Genomic DNA, 19795 nt, shown 5'->3' on the forward strand with positions numbered 1-19795 from the left:
TTTTCTTACCCATGAAATAAATTATGCCCTTTCTCTGTCTTTGCTATCTAATCTCCATCGGATATACTATTGAAGAAAGTAAGCAGGGCCTGCTGGCCTTGAGAAAACCAGCAACAAAACGTGAGAGGCTCAGGGCCTATAATTTTTATATAATAGCACGCTGTAGAAACTCAATATAGCAGCCTTGGCTGGAATAAACATGGCCATTTCAATCTGCACTCTTACTTGTCTTTAATAAATAAAAGGTATTTGGCAAGGATCCTATTACTCAAATACTGTCTAAGCCAGGGGTAGTCAACCCTGGTCTAAGCATTGCTTTATGCTATAACGTTTTCCATGCACTGGTCAATTTCTTTACTGTACTGCACTGCTGAACACAGAAAAAGAATAGGAATATCCTCTTCTTTTTATTTTTTTGCTGTGCCATTTTTAAATAGATTCCTTTTTCTTCCTAATATTATTTCGATTTGGATAGGATTGATTTTTATAAATGCATTAAAACGATCACTTGCTCACATGATATAGTCATACCATATGCATTTTGACTAAAAGGCATTTTCCGAATGCATTTAAGATACTTAATGCTAACAGGAGGTTTTAAAGGATCTCAAATACCATAAAAGTTATTTGAGATTTTTGGGGGATTGCTTCTTGAAGTTGGACTTGCAATGAATGTTTTTATATGGGTGGCATCGGATAGATGCCATATACGAAAACAGGCATTCAAGTGTGAGAAATGCATGTTTCAAATCGAATGATGCAATTCTATACGTGTCTGTTCAAAATGACTTCACTGGGACTTACATCCCAGGAATAAAAGTTTAGAGCTGTAATGGTGCCATCAAATTGTTCAAAGAGTTAATTTGCATTAATTTTGCAGACATTCCAAGATGTATCCTTCATGAATCATGGTCACATGACTGTTTGAAGCTGCAACTGGTCATAAATACAGGATACTTGCCAAAGGGGGACCACAACATTTACTGATTGTAAAAGCACCCATTCCAAAGTTGTTGTAAGTCCAAACTGTCATAAATTGACTAGTCAGAAGTCGAGGATAAACTCAAATGAATCAAAGTAAGTCAAAAGTTGAAAAACAATTGTATACTGATGATGAACATGTAATTGCTAAAATGTACAAACTTTTGTTGAAATTTGAAATGGAGAAAGACCAGGTTAAAGGGTGCATGATAAAATGGGTTAAGAATTGTGGTTATAATATACAAAAGATCAGTTAGAAAAATATGTGATTAACAGGGCTGAAATTTAGATAGTGTTATAATCTGAAAGAGTATTTTTTATAAAATGATGTATTGTTTTATACATGACTCCAGAGAAAATGTCTAGAATGTATAAAGGCGTTTCAAATTATGTTGGAAATGTGAACAACCTGAAGGGGCATTTTGTCATGCTTGGTGGGCATCTAAAAAATGCTTAAAAAAATGAAACTAAATACATGCTTTGATAGAGAGGAGTTCAAAATTAATATTCAATTGAAGTCAGAACTTTTCATTTTAGGACTAATGGACAATAATTAGAAAAAAGCCATGGAGGCTTATTTCAATATATGATCATAGAAGCAAGATTATTATATGTAGAAAGATGAAAAGTTTTGATACTACTGTCTATGGAAGAATGAGTGGTGAAATTGACATATTTTGTTGAAATGGATAAATTAACTTCTTTAATTAGAGAAAAAAAATCTACATTTATTGCTGATTGGAAGCCTCTTACAGATTTATTGTTAGAAAATGAAAAAAAAACTTGTGACTTACTGTTTTGATAATGAGACAGGATAAGTTCTAGAAAGTAGAGTATGTAGATCTTTAGAGAGAAAGGTCAAAATATTTTTGTATTTATAACTACTGTGAAGAATATCATAAACCACTTCTTTATACTTTTTTCTTTTTTATTTTTCTACAACTTTCCCCCTTTTCTTGCACTTTTTGCTTTTTCTATGATTAACCTCTTTTTCTTTTTCTTCCTTATTGTCCATTACTTTCTGTTAGCTTTTACCTTCTTGTTTAAAAGTTTTAATAAGAATTATATTACAGAAAGGAGCCTAGTATCTCAATTTTAATGGTTTGTATTGTATTTTAGGTAATGTCATTCATGTCTAGATATGGCAGCAGAAAATAAGCAAATAGTGAAGTTCTGTGAGTGAGCCATGCATTAAAACAAGGTTGATTATTGTTGAGTCCTTGGCGAAAAGCAGACACGAGAAGCAGTTGTAGTTCTCAGGTTTTCTTTTATTCTGTGTTCAGCTTACAGATGAAGGCTTCAGCAACGCCCAAAAGCTCCCAGCTTCTTATATAGGCAATTCCTGGGTCAATGTGTTACTTTTCCCACGCCAGCACCCGCGCATGCGCACATGCGCTGGCGACAGCCTGTCTGGTCCCGGGCAGCTTGCACCTGCCCGGGACTGCCTGCAAACGCCCCGAGCCTGTTTGCAAGGCTCGGGACATAACACCCCTTTCCCCCGGGCTAAGACTACTACCAACATACAATTGTTTCTTGATTCAATGTTCTACTCCCCAGTGCTTCTACTGTTTACTGGCTTTTGTTTGGCCAGCAATGTTATGTAATCCTCTAAGTATTTAGGAGATTTCCTTGCTCTCTGTGACCTTCTCAGCTCTGGGTTTCTGACAGGTGTTCCCTGACTGAGGGGAGACGTGAGCCTGTTCGCCTTATCATGCCTTGGTGCCTTCCAAGGACTGTGCCCCAATGCCTGGCCTGCTTGCTTGCCAACCGGGCTCGTCAGGCCAGGGCTTCTGTCACTTTGTGACCTGGTTGACCCGCCTAGCTGTAGGCCCTCGGGCCCCTTGAAGTGATAGACACTGCTGGGCGTCTCTGTAGAACCTCCTAGGTCCGTCCAAGACCTGTCAGGAGGCTGTCCATCCCCTAAGCCCCGTTCTGTGTCCGGGCTTGTGTGGGTTTCTGTGCCTTCCCAAAACTCAGTTGCTCCCTGATTTGGGCTAGAGGTGTTATGGTCGGGACTTGGTTCCTCGACCACCTCCCTGTATGTTTGACCCCCTGTAGGAGTTGGGGTAAGGTCAGGCCAACTCTGGGGATTATGTGCCAGCTCTCTTGCGGGGTATGCTTTATTGGGACGCTCCCGGGTATCCTCCCTGACTGGAGTGCTGTGTGGTGTAGATGGATAGTGATTGTGCCCCCGGGTGACTCCCTGGCTGGAGTAGGCGTGAATGCCTGATGATTGGGTAAGCCCCATGAATTCCTGTTTGGGGCACTCGCGGAATCTTGGAGGTGGGCAGCAGCTCGTGCCCTTCCCTTTGCTCCAAAGGGTCCCCCTCCCCCCTGGAAAAGACCCAGGAGTCTCAGGTGGAAGATCCCGCCTAGGGCGGAGTTGGTCGATGTGCCGGCGCAGGACATGACCGTTGTCCAGGGCTACCTCATAGGATAGAGGACCTGTGACCCTGGAAATAGAAGCGGGGACCCATGTATGACCAGGCCCGTAATTGCGAGTCCAAACCGGAGCACCCACAAGTAGTTGTCTAGGTGCCCTAGGATGTGAGGTAGATGAAGGCAGTCTGTCCGGATGCAACCGGTCAAGCTTCGTGGTAAGTTTGCGCCCCCAGCGAAGTTCAGCTGGGCTTCTCCCTGTAGAATTGGACGGTGTGGTGCGGTAAGAAAGGAGAAAGTCAGCCAACCTGTGATGCCAGTCCCCATAGGTGAGTCTTTTCAAGGCATCCTTTGTGATGCGGACCATGCGTTCAGCCATACTGTTGGTGGACTGGTGGAAGGGTGCAGACGTGGCATGACGAATCATGTAAGCCTGTAAGAAAGCTTGGAATTTGGAGGAAGTAAATTGAGGGCCGTTGTCAGACACGATGACATCTGGGAGCCCGTGTGCAGCAAAAATCCCCCTCAGTACCTGAATAGTCTTTGCAGTGGTGGTGGATGAGACAGGTACAACCTCAAGCCATTTTGAATGACTGTCAACGAGTACCAAGAAGAACTGGCCCTGAAAGGGCCCAGCGTAGTCAATGTGCACCCTAGACCATGGGGACTGTGTATCCTCCCATCTATGCACAGGAGCTTGGGGCATCTCTGGGCTAGAGCGCTGGCACAAGTGGCATGCATGCCCCTTAGCCTCAATGTCCTTATCTAAACCAGGCCACCACAAGTGGCTGCGTGCAAGGGCCTTCATGCGAACAATGCCAGGATGACCCTCGTGGAGGGACTCTAAGATCCTAGTCCTGATTGAGGTGGGAATGACAACTCTGCTTCCCCAAAGCAGACAACCCTGAGAAGTGGACAACTCGTTCCTTTTGGACCAGAAACTCTGAAACTCAGGACTAGGGCAGTGCTCAAGCCATCCAGACAAAACCCAAGAAAGGACACGTGAAAGTATATGATCTGTGCCTGTTTCAGCGGCAACATCCCTGGCATTCAGAGGGGACTTGGGCAAGGCTTGGATGGATAGAATGTTGACAGCTGGCGCAGGGTCAGCTTATACTACTGGCAGGGGCAATCTACTGAGGCCATCAGCATGGCCCATTTCTTTCCCAGGCTTGTGGAGTAAGGAAAAATCATATGCAGACAGAAAAATAGACCACCTAAGCATTCTAGGGGAAATGATTTGGGGAGTTTGTTTACATGTGGTAAACAGTCCCAGCAGAGGCGTATGGTCAGTGAAGACCGTGAAATGCCTGCCATACAAGAAATCATGGAATTTTTTAATTCCAGCAACAACAGCCAGAGCCTCCCTTTCTATCTGAGCGTAGTTGCACTCAGCATAAGACAGTGTTCTGGAGTAATATGCAACAGGAACCTGAGTTCCATCAGACCTGAGGTGGCTCAGGACGGCTCCTACCCCGTAAGGGGAAGCATCACAATCGATGCACACAGGAAGGGACTCATTGAAGTGTGCAAGTACACTGTTAGAAGTGAGTAAGGCCTTGACCTCATTGAAACTAGCCTCATGTGTTTGTGACCATTGCCACACTGCTTGTTTGTCTCATAGCCTGTGAAGAGGCTCAGCTACACTAGCTTTATGTGGAAGAAAGGAATTGTAGAAATTCAGGAGGCCCAGAAAGGCCTGAAGTTCGGCCTTAGACTTTGGCCTAGTTGCTTCTAAAATGGCAGTTAGTTTGGATTCAGCAGGGTGAATCCCAGCAGCATCAATTTTGAACCCCAGAAATTCAGTAGAAGGCACCCCAATTTTGCATTTGTCTTTTTTGAGCTTGAGGCCTGTTTTCCTGAACTTTAACAGGACAGCCCTTAGCCTTTCAGCTAGAATGTGTGTGGAGTCTCCTGCAATTAAGACATCATCAAAGTAGGGGCAAACCCCCAGTATACCCCGTAGTGTGTTTTCCATTACGCTTTGGAAAATCCCAGGAGCGACATTCACTCCAAACTGTAGCCTTTTTACCTTAAAGGCTCCCCTGTGGGTCACAAGAGTCTGAGCTATAGCAGCAGCATCATCAACAGGCAGCTGTTGATACGCTTGAGCTAGGTCAAGCTTTGCAAAAACGCGCCCCCCCTTGAGGGAGGCCAGAATATGACTGACCACAGGAACAGGATAGGCATGTTGCTGCAATGCCTTATTAAGAGTGCATTTGTAGTCAGCACAAATTCGAATGTCCCCATTTGCCTTTAGAGGCGTGACAATGGGGGTCTCCCAAGGGCTGGAATCAACAGGTTCTAGGATTCCCTGTTGGATCAGTTTGTCTAACTCAGTGTCAATTTTACTCTTTAAAGCAAAAGGGACCTTTCTTGCTTTAATTCTAATGGGAGTGACAGTGGGGTCTAGTTTTAAGGACACAGGGGGTCCCTTGAATGTGCCCAGCTGGGGGCTGAAGACATCTGCAAATTCTTTGCAGACTTCCTGTAGGTCAAGTGTTTGTAAACTGTTGAGCCCCGTGACGTGTATCCCCAAGGCTTCAAACCAATCGAGTCCTATGAGACTCGTTCGTTCATCCCCTACTACTAATAGGTCTAGTGGACCTTCAAAATTCTTATACTGTACGTTAAGGGTGGCCTCCCCCTTAACACACACTCTCGAATTTTGAAAGTCTGGTAACACAATGTCAGAAGGCCTTAATTTAGCCTGAGTTCCACTGCCGGAACAAATCTTCCTAAATGTATGTAAGGATATGATTGAAAGGGCAGACCCCGGGTCTAGTTCCATAGTTAATGGAACCCCTTGTAGCTTCACCTTGAGTGACAGCTTTTTCTTGATGGGCTTGTGTGTGCCTGTCCTGAAGATGCTTCTTCGCGAAGCGCAAAAACCTACCCTATTCTGGCTGGGGACCCTGGTACTTTTCAGGCGCAGTTCTTCCTGAGTTGTACCTTTCGTCGGCCCAGACACACAGCTGCAATATGTCCTTGTTTCCCGCATGCCCGGCAGATAGCGGAGCGGAACTTGCAGTCGGTTCTCCTGTGGCGACCTCCACAGCCGATGCACTTGAGGGGAGCTGAAGAGCTTCCTTTCTGATTCCCTTCCTTCACGGGGTGGAGGCGGTCGACTTCCTCGTCCGGATCCTCCTCGGAGTTCCCTTGGACGTCCTCTTGGTGCACGGATGCAACATCTGGACTGTTCCTGATCGGCCGCATGTTCTTGACGGCGCCGCCTGCTGCTTCTTCTGCAGTGACCTCTCTTAAGGCATCTTGGAAGGACAAGTCTTCTTTGGCGAAAAGCCTCTGTTGTAAATCTCGATGCCTTAAGCTGCACACGAATCGGTCCCTCAGTCGTTCTTCGAGGTCCTTGAACTCGCAGTGCTTGGCGGCCTTCCTCAATGCGGCGATGTACTCTTTGGCCGACTCTCCGGATTGTTGATCCCTCTGCTCGAAGGTGTGGCGCCATGCGATGATGGACATCTTGGGCTGGAAGTGTTCCTTCAATAGCTTCTTTAGATCTGCGTAGCTGACAGACTCTAATGAAACAGGTGCTGCAAGGTTCTCTGCGATTTCGAAGGCGTCTTGGCCGCAGACACAAAGCAGGGTGGCAGCCTTCAAGCTATCTTCCCTCACTTGGTTCACCTTGAGGTAGTTTTCCACCCTGGCTACGTAGGAGTCCCACCGCTCTGGATGTGAGACGTCGAACTCTGAAAGCCTTCCAACCTTTGCCATCTTCTGGAGACGATCTATCAGCCAGCCTACCCCCGAATGCGCACTGGATTGGTGGGTAGCTGCTGAGTCAACTCCGTTCCACCGCTCAGGACTCACTTGGATAAGCTTACACCTCTTCCTTTCCAGACGATGTAAGGCATCCCACCTTCGTCGCCAGTGTTGGGTCCTTGGCGAAAAGCAGACACGAGAAGCAGTTGTAGTTCTCAGGTTTTCTTTTATTCTGTGTTCAGCTTACAGGTGAAGGCTTCAGCAACGCCCAAAAGCTCCCAGCCTCTTATATAGGCAATTCCCGTGTCAATGTGTTACTTTTCCCGCGCCAGCACCCGCGCATGCGCACAGGCGCTGGCGACAGCCTGTCTGGTCCCGGGCAGCTTGCACCTGCCCGGGACTGCCTGCAAACGCCCCGAGCCCGTTTGCAAGGCTCGGGACATAACAATTATAATTAGCTTGATTAAAATGATTATTTTTTTTACCATTTTACCATTTAAACTATACAACTTCTGAAGCACATTACTCTTTCTTATTGCTTTTGCTGAAGATTCTTGACAGTGTATATCATCTGAATTAAATTCTTTCTTTCTTTCTTTCTTTCTTTCTTTCTTTCTTTCTTTCTTTCTTTCTTTCTTTCTTTCTTCCTCTCCTCTCCTCTCCTCCTCTCCTCTCCTTTCCTTCTTTTTGTTTTCTCTGCCAAAATTTATTAAAAGATAGGGAGGAACATGCACATAATTCCATTATTTGTACTTCCTGACACTTGCTTGGCAGAAGGACTAGAAAATATAAATCACTATATAAATAGAAATCCTTTTCTGGCTGATGTGTACCTTCATGTTATTTCTCATCTAATTATGTTTAAAAAACTGGATGATTTTGGCAGCAGCTTCCAAAATTTAATAGGACAAATTTAGAATGCAACATCATCATCAACATCAACACTATCATTTCTTTCAGTATAAAACTACAGTATTTGCTAATTTTAATTAAGAGGCCTGTTTCAATGACAACTTCTTTTAAGTTTAAAGTGTTGGTCCTTTTTTTTATCATTCTTGGTTTTTCACTTGTCTTCCATAATCTTTACAATGATCTTCTCTACTTTACATTGAGCAATTCTATTGAAACATTTTAGCTCTCGTCTAATCCATAGAATCAAGTAAAAGGTTTAGCTGACTCAAAGTATTATGCTTACTTATATGTCTCCTCATGTTTTAAGTGTGAAACTAAAAATGTATCGTGTGAATATACAGAGTATTGCTACAGTGCTGGCCACTCGAGAGTATTCATCAGGAAACTGGGGACTGTCTATACTTTGCCTTTACTTTAATTATTGAAAATCTTATATCTCCTATATAACATATAAAAAAGTATTGAAACCTGAGGGAAATCTGTTAAACTTAAGTACAACTTAGTGTTTAAGTTATGTTGTTTTGTGTTTCCCACTGTCAACTGTGACCCAGTGTCAAAAGATCTTTGCCATGTTGTGCCCATTTTTTAAAACAAGATTTATTTATCACATCTCTATTATGGTGGTACAGTCCAAACTATTGCTTTGTGAAGAGACCATTTCATTTGCGTGTCTACTGGGAATTTCCCTTCACTTGCTTTCCCCCATATAAGTAAACTAGTTTTTTTAAAACAACAACAACAAACACCAGGCTATTTTTCTAAGTGAAGCAAAAAAGGTACAAAGTCATTTTTCAACCTATAAGGAAAAAGGCTAAGAAGCCATTTTCTTCCCCTTTTATGTTGGATTGGCTATGTCTACCTTCACAAATACTTAGACAGGCTGACTTAGGCAACAGTAAAGTTACTCAGACACAGAGGCGCCCAATGCCTGTTACCCAAAACTGGATCTAAGCCTAAATTCTCTTATTAAGGGTGAAATCTTTTATGGTCACTCCCTCATGCTTCAGAGTATGCACTAGCTCAGTGTTTCTCAACCTTGACAATTTTAAGGCATGTGGACTTCAATTCCCAGAATGGCTGTGGAATTCTGGGAGTTGAAGTCCACATGCCTTAAAATTGTCAAGGTTGAGAAACACTGCCCCCAGCTACCTACACTGAAGAATACAGGTTGCTTTTTTTAAAATTCAGTTTTGAAAATGACTTCTTGCCGTATGCAACCCTTATTGGTACAGTAAGAACTGCAGGAAGTCCTCAAGTTATGACAGCAATTGCGATCAAGATTGCCATCACTAAGCAATGTGATCATAAAATGTGTAATCACATGACTGCATCACTTTGAGACAACAATCCAGGCAATCCTGGTTGCTGTTGTAACCCCAAGACACAGAGCGCTGTAACCCCAAGATGCTTAATCAGAATTGTGAAGTGGGAAGCAGGGGCAGTCCCAGATAAGCAGTGTGTGGGAACCCCGGGGGGGGGGGAAGCCCCTGGAAAGCCTGGCACAGGCTATCACACGAGCAACTCTATTGCATGGGATAAGGAGCATGTGGTCTATGCAAGGGAAGGGGGGCAAGGAGGGCATAATATGTGAGGGATGAAAGGCCAGTGAGGTGTGAGTGGGAGTTCCTTATCCAAGTGACTTGCAACCTTCCGTGCTGGCTTCCCCATTGACTTTGCTTGTGGGAAGCTGGCAAGGAAGGTTACAAATGACAATCATATTGCTACAGGATGCTGCAACTGGTTACTTGTGCGAGCTGGTTGCTAAGAATCCAAATTTTGTTCATGTCATTGTGAGGGTGCTAAAATGGCTAGAACTCTGAGGATGATCATAAGTCCCTTTGTCCAGTATCATTATAACTTTAAATGATCACTGTCATATGAATGGACATCAAGGAAAGACTACCTGCATGGAACATAATGAACAATACACTTAAAATTAAAGTGAGGTTTGCAAAACTGCATTTTGCTTGAGGGTGATTACATACAGTACCTAAAGTTACTCTCAATTTTGAATAGGTAAATTAGATATAAAGTTATCATTTTGCATTTCTTTTTAATGCTTCCATCATTCATTTTTGTTAAATGATTCATACTATAACAGCCCCACCATTATTTGTCCTTTAATTGAGCAATTATTTCATCCATCATAACCTTAATGAACTTAATGTGAAGTTTTCCTTTTGAGACAAGTACAGGCTTATCTGCTTTCTCATCTCTCCCTCACAAGTTGCTCTTGAAATTTGGGACCTTTGAATTTCTCAGCAGTGTTTCCAGTACTTCTGTTTTTTAAAAAACCTTGAGATCTATACGGGTAGTCCTCGATTTACAACAGATCATTTAGTGACTGTTCAAAGTTGCAACAGCATTGAAAAAATATGACTTATGACCATTTTCCACACTTACAACTGTTGCAGCATTCCTATGGCCATGTGATCAAGATTTGGATGCTTGGCAACTGACTCATATTTATGATGGTTGCACTGTCCCAGGGTCATGGGATCAACTTCTGCAAACTTCTGACAAGCAAAGTCAAGGGAGAAGCCCGATTCGCTTAAGAACTGTGTTATTAACTTAACAATTACTGTAATGGTACCATAAGAACTGTGGCAAGAAAGGTCATGAAATGGGGAAAAACTCACTTAACAAATGTTTCAGTTAGCAACAGAAATGTTGGGGTCAATTGTGGTCATAAGTCAAGGACTACCTGTACTCAGTTGTATACTTCTGAATATATTTCTACTACAGCATCTAATTGCTTACCTACACTTTGCAGGACCTTGAAGAAGAAGGCACATGAATCGCTTAGACCAGAGGTCTTCAAACTTGGCCCTTTTATGACTTGCGGATTTCAAATCCCAGAATTCCTCAGCCAGCATGCCTGGCAGAGGAATTTTGTGAGTTGAAGTCCACAAGTCATAAAAAGGCCATGTTTGAAGACCCCTGGTAGACATAGGACGATGGACATATTCAACAATTCAGCAATTACATTACAAACTTCAACCTTGCCAGTTTTATTCTAGCAATGTAACTTTCTCATCAAATTTCTAATGGCTTATTCACTGAGTGTTTTACAGAAAGTCAGTTTATTTAATAATTTAGTTGAAGATGGAAAGAGATAAACTCTATACATTTACAACTTAAGTCAAAGATGTTCTGCAAGATTTAACTGCATCACATAAAATCACATTTAAGCTATGACATCAGCTGGGATTCTTAATGGCATACAGTTTATATTTAAAGGTCTCTTTTACAGACCAACATGCTTTGCTTTCATATTTGAATCACTTGTAACCTTGATCCATAAAGTTAATAAATGATCAATTTTGCTCTTAAATGAATGAATGAATGATAAACAAATGATAGGTTCAGCTCTTCAAGAAAAACTCTTGTCAACCCAGCACCACTAAGGTCTTTGATACTTATTTATTCTACAGAATGCTCTTCAACTAGTCTTTTCTACACTGACTGTTCTAAGATTAAATGCCAACTTTATTATTATATTTGTGTGTGTCTCTGTGTATCTTAAATATGGGGCACAATTAAGGATGATAGAATTTGGATGATTTAACTATATTTAAGATCATCTTCAGTATACTGTATGGCCTATCAATTAAATTTATTTTTCATGCTTTTTGATATGCCTGCTGTATTCTGCAACATTGTTCATAATTAACCGTAAGCTCAATTTGTTAGAGAAAATTACCATTTGAGACATCTCTCCTTGTTTCACGACTCACAAGAGCACCTCTGTAAGCTAAGACGAAATATTAAGAACAGTGAAGTTTATTTCTCCAGCACTTAATTCTTGCTGCAACTGGGATTGTTCTAACACAGTATAGTACATTAATAGTGGTTTTTGCAGATATTCAATCATACCATTGTCTCATGCAGTGCATATGACCATCTGATAGCTCATGAGGTTTGAGACTATCACTTAAATGTTTCCAATAAATCAGCCCTTTAAAAAAAAACTTACCTTAATTGAATTCTGACCTTCTACCATTTGTACTAGACAAGTTCTTTCATTTGTATCACAAATTATTCTCCAAATAGACAAGATTTATCAAACACTCCAATGTTCATTTGTGATCTATGTTTGACCATGCTACCAATTTTAACAGTTTCATTGTCAGACTGATTGAGTTGGGTTATATTCATTCTCATATTCAAGGCTACATTTATTCTGATTAAAGTCGGCAGAAGACCTTACACCTGCATCTCTGAATTCTCATATTTTCCCCTCCCTCTTTATCACTCTGGAGCAAGAAAGAAGAAAGTAAATGCTTCATCTTGTCTGAGAACTCCCAGTTGATTGATGGAAACATCAAAAATTTGAAAAACCCTGAGCCAACATATAGAGTACAGTCCCTGGTTCTTGGACTTTTCATGGCTTACCTCATATGGTTAAAACTTTTTTCTTAAGGGCACTAATAACAATTGCCATGGTCTTATGCTGTGTCACCCAATGTAACCTTTCCTGTTTAAGCCAGGCAAGGAAGTGTTTCCCAAACTCACCCACCACTGCAAAATTTTAGTTTTGCACAAAGGAGAGACTGTTTGAATGCAAAATCCTTCATGGTATCTCTGCTAGCCAAACCACATATCTGCTCCAATCATCCTGGTCCACTGGCATCCTCAAAATAAAAATATAAAGAAACCTCTTAAACATTTCCATCTGCATTGATAGTTGGGCTACTACTGATTAAACATATCTTTCCAGGGAGTCAGCCAATGCTGGCAAAACAATCATAAAACAAAAGTCCCTTAAGATAAGGGAAATCTTTTATCACAATACTACTCCCTGGCACCAGCTCCTCAAGTTAAACCCTGAAGCCAAACCCCACATAAAATTCCACTCCTTGGAAAAGATCTGCATATCCCCAGAGCAAGAACACCTCACTTTAATATCTAACATACCTTAACTATTAAAGTCCATTATTATTATAAATACTACTACTCTCAATCTTCTGAGCTTGTGGCTATCTTTGACAGAATTTCCTTTGCTGTCGAATAAATTCTGCCTCCACTTCAACCAGGCATCCTGTGATCATTTACCTGGCCATGGAACAGATTGGATTTTTTTTCTAACAAGTAAACTAAACTCTTCTAATCTGTTGATCATTGTGTCATTCCCTATATTAGTTATCATACTATGATTGGGAAATCTTGTCTATTATGGAACATAACATGGAACCATAGTATAATAATATAGAACTTTCACTGATTCTTCTTTTGCTTTTTGTCAAGTTTAAATTTAATAAATTCCTGTAGCTTTCCAACTTGATAATAAATGATGTGCTTCTCTAATTTCATCTTTGAGTACTGGACATTCTTGTAGATAGGGTAATATCTGGTATGTTGTCTTGGATGTTGATACCAGTACTGCACAGAATTTAAGAATATTCTTTCCATTTTTGTTTGAATCAGTTACTTGAGATTCCCCCTCCCCCCAAAAAATTCAGTTTAGTATAAATTGAAATCTGTGCAGAGTATTTATTGCACTGAATACATTATGCCAATGTTCTGTTCCCCCCCCCTTACACACACACCAATTAATGAATTTATTTCTGGAGAGCTTTTACTGACCTCTTAAGGCACAGGGACAAAAGAAGCAGCTTTACTCAGTAAGCAAAACCGAGACAGAGCAAATATGTCTGAAAAAATGTCACTCATCAAAACTAGAAAAGCGCTTGGTTACAAGAGTGCTCAAGCTAACTGTTATGTCCCGAGCCTTTGCAAACGGCTCGGGCGTTTGCAGGCAGTCCCGGGCAGGTGCAAAGCTGCCCGGGACCAGACAGGCTGTCGCCAGCGCCGTGCGCATGCGCGGGTGCTGGCGCGGGAAAAGTAACCCATTTACCCGGGAGTTGCCTATATAAGAGGGAGTTGCCTATATAAGAGGCTGCGAGGCGTTTGGGCGAGGCTGAAGCCATCTTCCTGTAAGCTGAACGCTGAATAAAAGAAACTGAGAACTCCAGCTGCTTCTCGTGTCTGCTTTCCCGCCAAGGACGCAACACTAACCTTAAGCTGTAAACGGAAAAATATATGAAAAGATCTCTTGGTTGTGCTTGAAGAACTAATTCTTTAGAACAGGGGTGTCAAACTTGTAACGTCACATGACATGTCGTGAGGTAACATGACTTTTTTTACATTGCTGGCAATGGGGATTGGTGCAGTTTCGACATGAGGCATCCAGCCCGCGGGCTGGCAGTTTGACACCCCTGCTTTAGAACTTCAACATGTTAAGTGGTGGTGGGGTTGTGTGTGTTTGTGTGTATGTGTGTGTATGTGCTTAATGACATTCAGATTTGTTGAATATCATCTGACTGTAGAATCTAAAAAGCAAAATTAAACAAACAGTTTCCAGGAATAAGTGGGAAGAGAAAAATATTTTGAACTTTTCAGTTGCAATTAAATACACACATTGATCTGATTAAGTTCTATTTAAGAACAGTGAGCCTTTGAGTAAATGTGTGGGGAAGGGTGTCAGCAATGGGTTCACATCGCACTAAGTCATTTTTATGTTAATCATGGTTTGGTAAACAAACTACAGAATCATGAACAATACTACTAGGATAGCAGTTTCCTTTTTAGATTTGCTGATTTTTTTGCTATGTAAAAGAGCAAAAGACCAATGACACAGGAAATGATCCAGGCAGGTTTTTTAAAAATATATAGGGAATCGCCTTATAATCTACAGGCAATCTACACATTTGCCTTAAAGTATTGTTTATTGCATACATTTTCACTTTCTTTATCCCTGTTTTGCTTTAACAAATTTATTGTGTCAGCCAGTTTACAGTTTAACAGAGATATATTTTGATTAAAATATGGATATGAAATGTTATATACTATAATAAACTTTCATATAATGTCCTAAAGTATATTAGCTATGAGACTTTAGATCTGCTAGCTATCCACCAGAATTTTGCTGTTTTAAGTGTTTTTAAATTCATATTATCTATTTTTATATTCTTCTACATTTGTACTATTTATATTTTTTCCTTTAATCCTTTATAATTTTTTTTTAAAAAAAGGGAATATATGGGGATTTTATAACAGTATGCCCTTGTACAACTTTTAATTGCACTGAAATTCAATAATGGAACATTTTAACGGACCTGGATAATTGTCTTTGTCTTTAATTAACATTATATTTTATTTTGCAGACAGAAACCTTATTTTGTGCTTTGTAGGTAGAAGAGGATCCTCTTGAATAGTTAAGGAGGGGAAAAAAGCACTCAAGATCTTCTTAAGGAAATGGCTCTCTTTTCTCACTCTCTTATTAATCTATGGAGAATTATATGACATCAAAGGCTCCAGTGTTAAACTTCCTGCTCCTTCATGGAATTGCTCCAGGATACCTTGAGAAGCGATGTGTTTTTGACAGTGATATCTTCTGACAGCTGCTTTCCTTGAAATGATGAAATTGTCAAGCTCAAGAGCAAAGATTCTATACACTAGAAGGTAGCATGAAACTAGATCAAAAGATGCAGTAGCTTGGCAGTTGAGGCTTTAACTGAAAAGCTGTTGAAAGTGGCAGGGAAATAAGATATCTTGTTCCACAAGATCTCTTCTCCCACAGAGGAGAGTGAAAGATTAGACTCCCATTGGCATGGGAGAAGGGAGGGAGGGAGAGAGGGAGGAAGGAAGGAAGGAAGGGGAAAAAAGCTGATGTTGCACATGATGCAGTCCACAGTGGAAAAACAGCAGAAAAATGATTTATAAGACTGAAAACTTGAGAATATGTTTCTTAATAACAGAATGCCCTGCATTATTGTAAATAAAAAGGACTCCTGTATATTTATACATTAAAGAAAATAAAAGGCCACATGTTTAAATATGTAGACGTTTCTACTTCAATAGAAGAATCCTGAAATAACCTAGGAAGCTGATGATAGGTCACTTTCATGTCAATGGCCTTATTGAAATGAGTATCTAGAGAAATCTAAAATAAAACTGTATCTACAATCCAACACCCTCATCCCCGCATTTTGGTTTCTTCTGAAAACCACATTTTGTCTGAGTTTATTCTAGCCCAAGGCTGTGATTGATTCTGTGGTGAAATTTACTCTCAGCTGAACCACCATAAAGGGATATTTTTAAAAAAGCTGTTTCCACAAGAAAAAAAATACATATTACTTCTGTGTTCTTCATATAGCCCACTTTGCTATTTAGAATAGCCTGCTCCAAACTGGTTTTCAATTCTTCAATTATTCTGGTGATCTTACTTGGTTGGAAGTGTACCAGGCTGGGGAAGGGACATTTAGAAAAAAATGACAATCACATCTTGAAGTTATAGGATGCATAGGCTCCCCACAAACAAACTTTTCATTAGATTTTTTTTTCAAATTCTAAGATTAGGTCTAAAATTGAATAATTTGCTTTTATTTGTTCTTTCCTATTGCTAGGTGTACTTCTATTTGCTGAAGCTGAGTCATTTTTCCACTAATCCTAATCTTTTATCATCTTTCATTGATCAAAGGTAGCAAAGATGTAAGCGGAAAACGAGTTCTTACAGAAAGAAGTCCTTCCGTCTCTCCTGAGCTGTGTAATTGTCTGAGTAAGAGTATAGCCTGAATGCTTATCAATGCAAGAGATTTAAAGGACAACTTTACAAGCTGGACAAACAGAGGAATGCTCGGGTTTCATTCAGGTGCATTTTGTAATCATGCCAAACAAGAAATGACAGCACAGGAAAGTATGGACACATCACCGAATAAACATATTTTTTACATGCGTGTCTAACTCAAAAATCATGTGCACCCACAGAATCTCTAAGACAGTTGTGTAACATCAAAGCCATGTTCAAGATGTAAAAGAATACAGAAAGAAAGGATGGGGAAGAGAGCATCATGGCACCATGCTTTGGTCCTTGAGTTCGTACATTTAGGCCCCTTTCATTGAGCCTCATGCAATTATTAGACCTTGCAGAAGCTTCCTTTTGTGAACTGGTTCTGTACAAACTTTTGCTAAAGAAACAGTTGATGAGGAATCAAGGGGACAGTGGATGTCTGAACTAGCCATTATCTTTGTGGCCTATGCAGTTATAACTTAAGTTGTTCTGTGAGACAATTATTTTTCCTTTTTTTTTTCTTATAGGCCATTCTCTTCCTTCTGGAAAGCAAGCTAACTTCCTTTGTAAGTAATTTGCAAGTAGCAGCATTCTGACTGATTATCACTGATAATAGAAGCATTTAAGCAAGCCAGAAACTTCTGGTGGACAGCGAATTTGGATACAGCATTGAATAGAAAAAGGGTTTGTGGCAGGTGTTTACACAGACATAGAAACACACTATCGCCTTCTTCTATTTCCTGGCACATGGAGAGCAGCAGTATGTGCTACACACTCTGGACTGTTCATCAACTTCAAACATAGGCCAGATCAACCGTGGAAATGGCAGCAGTTACGAGAAGTGAAATCCAAACAAACTACAGTAACTTGAAGAGTCTCAGTGGCAAAGATACAGTCCTCAATATATGCCTGGTCCCATTGACAAGAGTTAATGGAAAGATAAATCTTAAACCAGCTTGCAGTTTATAAACTGTCATCAGCTAGGGGCTCTGATCTTTGTAATGAGAAAATATCACAGTTTGTATGGATAGAGGTGACCTGATTCGCTCTGGAGACTCTCTCCTCCTTACCCTGTTTGTTACACTAAAAACATCAGATTTTCTGAGATGGAGTAGAAATGGGGCACATCAAAGTTAGGCATTTTAGAAGATTATAAATGTGTGAAAAAGGAGAGTAATTTTGTCAGCTTGGTCTGAGTGGGTATATAGTAAAATAACATTTGGAATATGTGATGGAGGGTGTTTAGGTATCCCTTTTAATTATTAAAGCATCAGCTGATTTTAGTGTAGCATCTTTTTCCATGTTAGTCTTGTAGCCTGTCAACCAAGAGAAAACAATGAAAAGAAATGAAACCAAATTCTACGACTTTAGCCTTTGAATGGACTAAAGATTAAAATTGTTAGAAGTAAAAAAATGGTTTATTTAATCAATAATCAAATAGGTGTGTTGTTATTTTTTGTAGCCCTTAATGGACTTTTGCTGAAACCAGGACTGAAATGACAATGCTTGATCAGTTTGTTTACAAATAAGAGATGGGACCATTTTTTGTATTTGAAGAGAAAGTGGTATGTTACTAAAATTGTTCATACTTGTTGAGGAAGGTGGGAAGTCATTTCTTTGTATTTAACGCTTGCTGGAATTGAGTATGTCTAGTTTAATGAAGAGAAGGACGAGGGGGGACATGATAGCAGTGTTCCAATATCTCAGGGGCTGCCGCAAAGAAGAGGGAGTCAAGCTATTCTCCAAAGCATCCGAAGGCAGGACAAGAAGCAACAGATGGAAACTAATCAATGAGAGAAGCAACCTAGAACTAAGGAGAAATTTCCTGACAGTTTGAACAATTAATCATTGGAACAACCTGCCTCCAGAAGCTGTGAATGCTCCAACACTGGAAGTTTTTAAGAAGAGACTAGATAGCCATTTGTCTGAAATGGTATAGGGTTTCCTGCCTGAGCAGGGGGTTGGACTAGATGACCTCCAAGGTCCCTTCCAACTTTATTATTATTATTGTTGTTGTTGTTTTCTTTTTTCTTTATTGCCTTTTTCTATTTCTCTTTCTATTTTTTCCTCTTTTTTCATTTCTGCAACTTCTGTTTTTCTTTTTAGCCTTCTATCTTGCTTTTAGTTTGTACTATTGCGATTACAATCTTTAATACAATTATTATATACAAATGATTACGTGATGGAGTTGTTACAATCTATCAGCTTTTGTTTAAAAATTATTAAGGGAATTTGTGTTCAGTATCTTACTAATTTCCAGGCAATGGTTATCCCATTTAGAAGAAACTTCTCATTGGAACCTGGAGAAGGGCATCCTATGGTTGTTCAGAGGCTCTTCAAGACATTTATTTTTCACAAGCATTCATAAGACCTTTTAAGGCCCTTGGTTCTTTGAAAAGATTTTTCAAATAGCGTGTAAAATGAAGGCATTGCTTTAGATGTACTTCTGAATTGCCTATTTATACTGTTACTAAAAATATAATAAAAGGATTCCATCTAATTGAACTTCTATTTATATAACAGAATTCCTCTCCTATTTTGTAATGGTTCCCAATGGTATGTGGAAAGGAGCTTGGGAGATGGGATAAAGAGATACTGCCTAGGGCAGGGATAGGCAACTTGGCTCTTTTATGACTCGTGGACTTCAACTCCATGGCTGGCTCAGGAATTCTGGGAGTTGAAGTCCACGAGTCATAAAAGAGCCACGGTTGCCTACCCCTGGCCGAGGGAATGGTCAGATAAGAGAGCACACTGCATAGGTGGATAGTGGGAGGAGCAAGAAGGTCAGAAGAGACCCTTCTTAATTTCTCAGGCTGTAAAGAAGATGGTGGGAGAACTGCAAGAATCTGTCAATGTAGCTTTACAATAAAGTAGAATTAGTTTCTGTGGTCATGTTTGGTCTACCTGGTAAGGCTGACATGTTCCTTGCACTCCAGCAATTCTGTCTTGAAATGTCTCTAGATATACCTGTTAATATTCATATGGTGATTTCAATTTTGTTATGTTTTGTAAAGGTAAGAAGAAGTCCCTGTGGATTTTACTCCATTAGTCGTAGCTGACTTCAGGGGGCAGTGCTCATCTCTGTTTCAAGGCCATTGCGCCAGTGCTGTCAAAGACATTTTCCACAGTCCTATGGCCAGCATGACATCATGGCGCGCTATTACCTTCCCACCGAAGTAGTACCTATTTATCTGCTCACATTTGCATGGTTTCAAACTGCTAGGTTGGTAG

The 19795-nt window shown here is 40.5% G+C and overlaps 1 long non-coding RNA gene across 2 annotated transcripts; it reads left to right on the forward strand.

Moving 5' to 3' along the window:
* Positions 1-697: 697 nt before the first annotated feature.
* Positions 698-18312, forward strand: LOC120308197. Of its 2 annotated transcripts, XR_005556789.1 has the most exons (4): positions 698-1077; positions 15159-15456; positions 16475-16645; positions 17092-18312. It is a non-coding gene; the product is annotated as an uncharacterized LOC120308197 (long non-coding RNA). The 2 variants fall into 2 exon arrangements; XR_005556788.1 differs by having other exon boundaries at positions 16475-18312.
* Positions 18313-19795: the final 1483 nt, after the last annotated feature.

The sequence above is a fragment of the Crotalus tigris genome, unplaced genomic scaffold (assembly GCF_016545835.1).
Source record: "Crotalus tigris isolate CLP2741 ecotype Arizona unplaced genomic scaffold, ASM1654583v1 scf7180000017881.257975618366:2651188, whole genome shotgun sequence".
Lineage (NCBI taxonomy): Eukaryota > Metazoa > Chordata > Lepidosauria > Squamata > Viperidae > Crotalus > Crotalus tigris.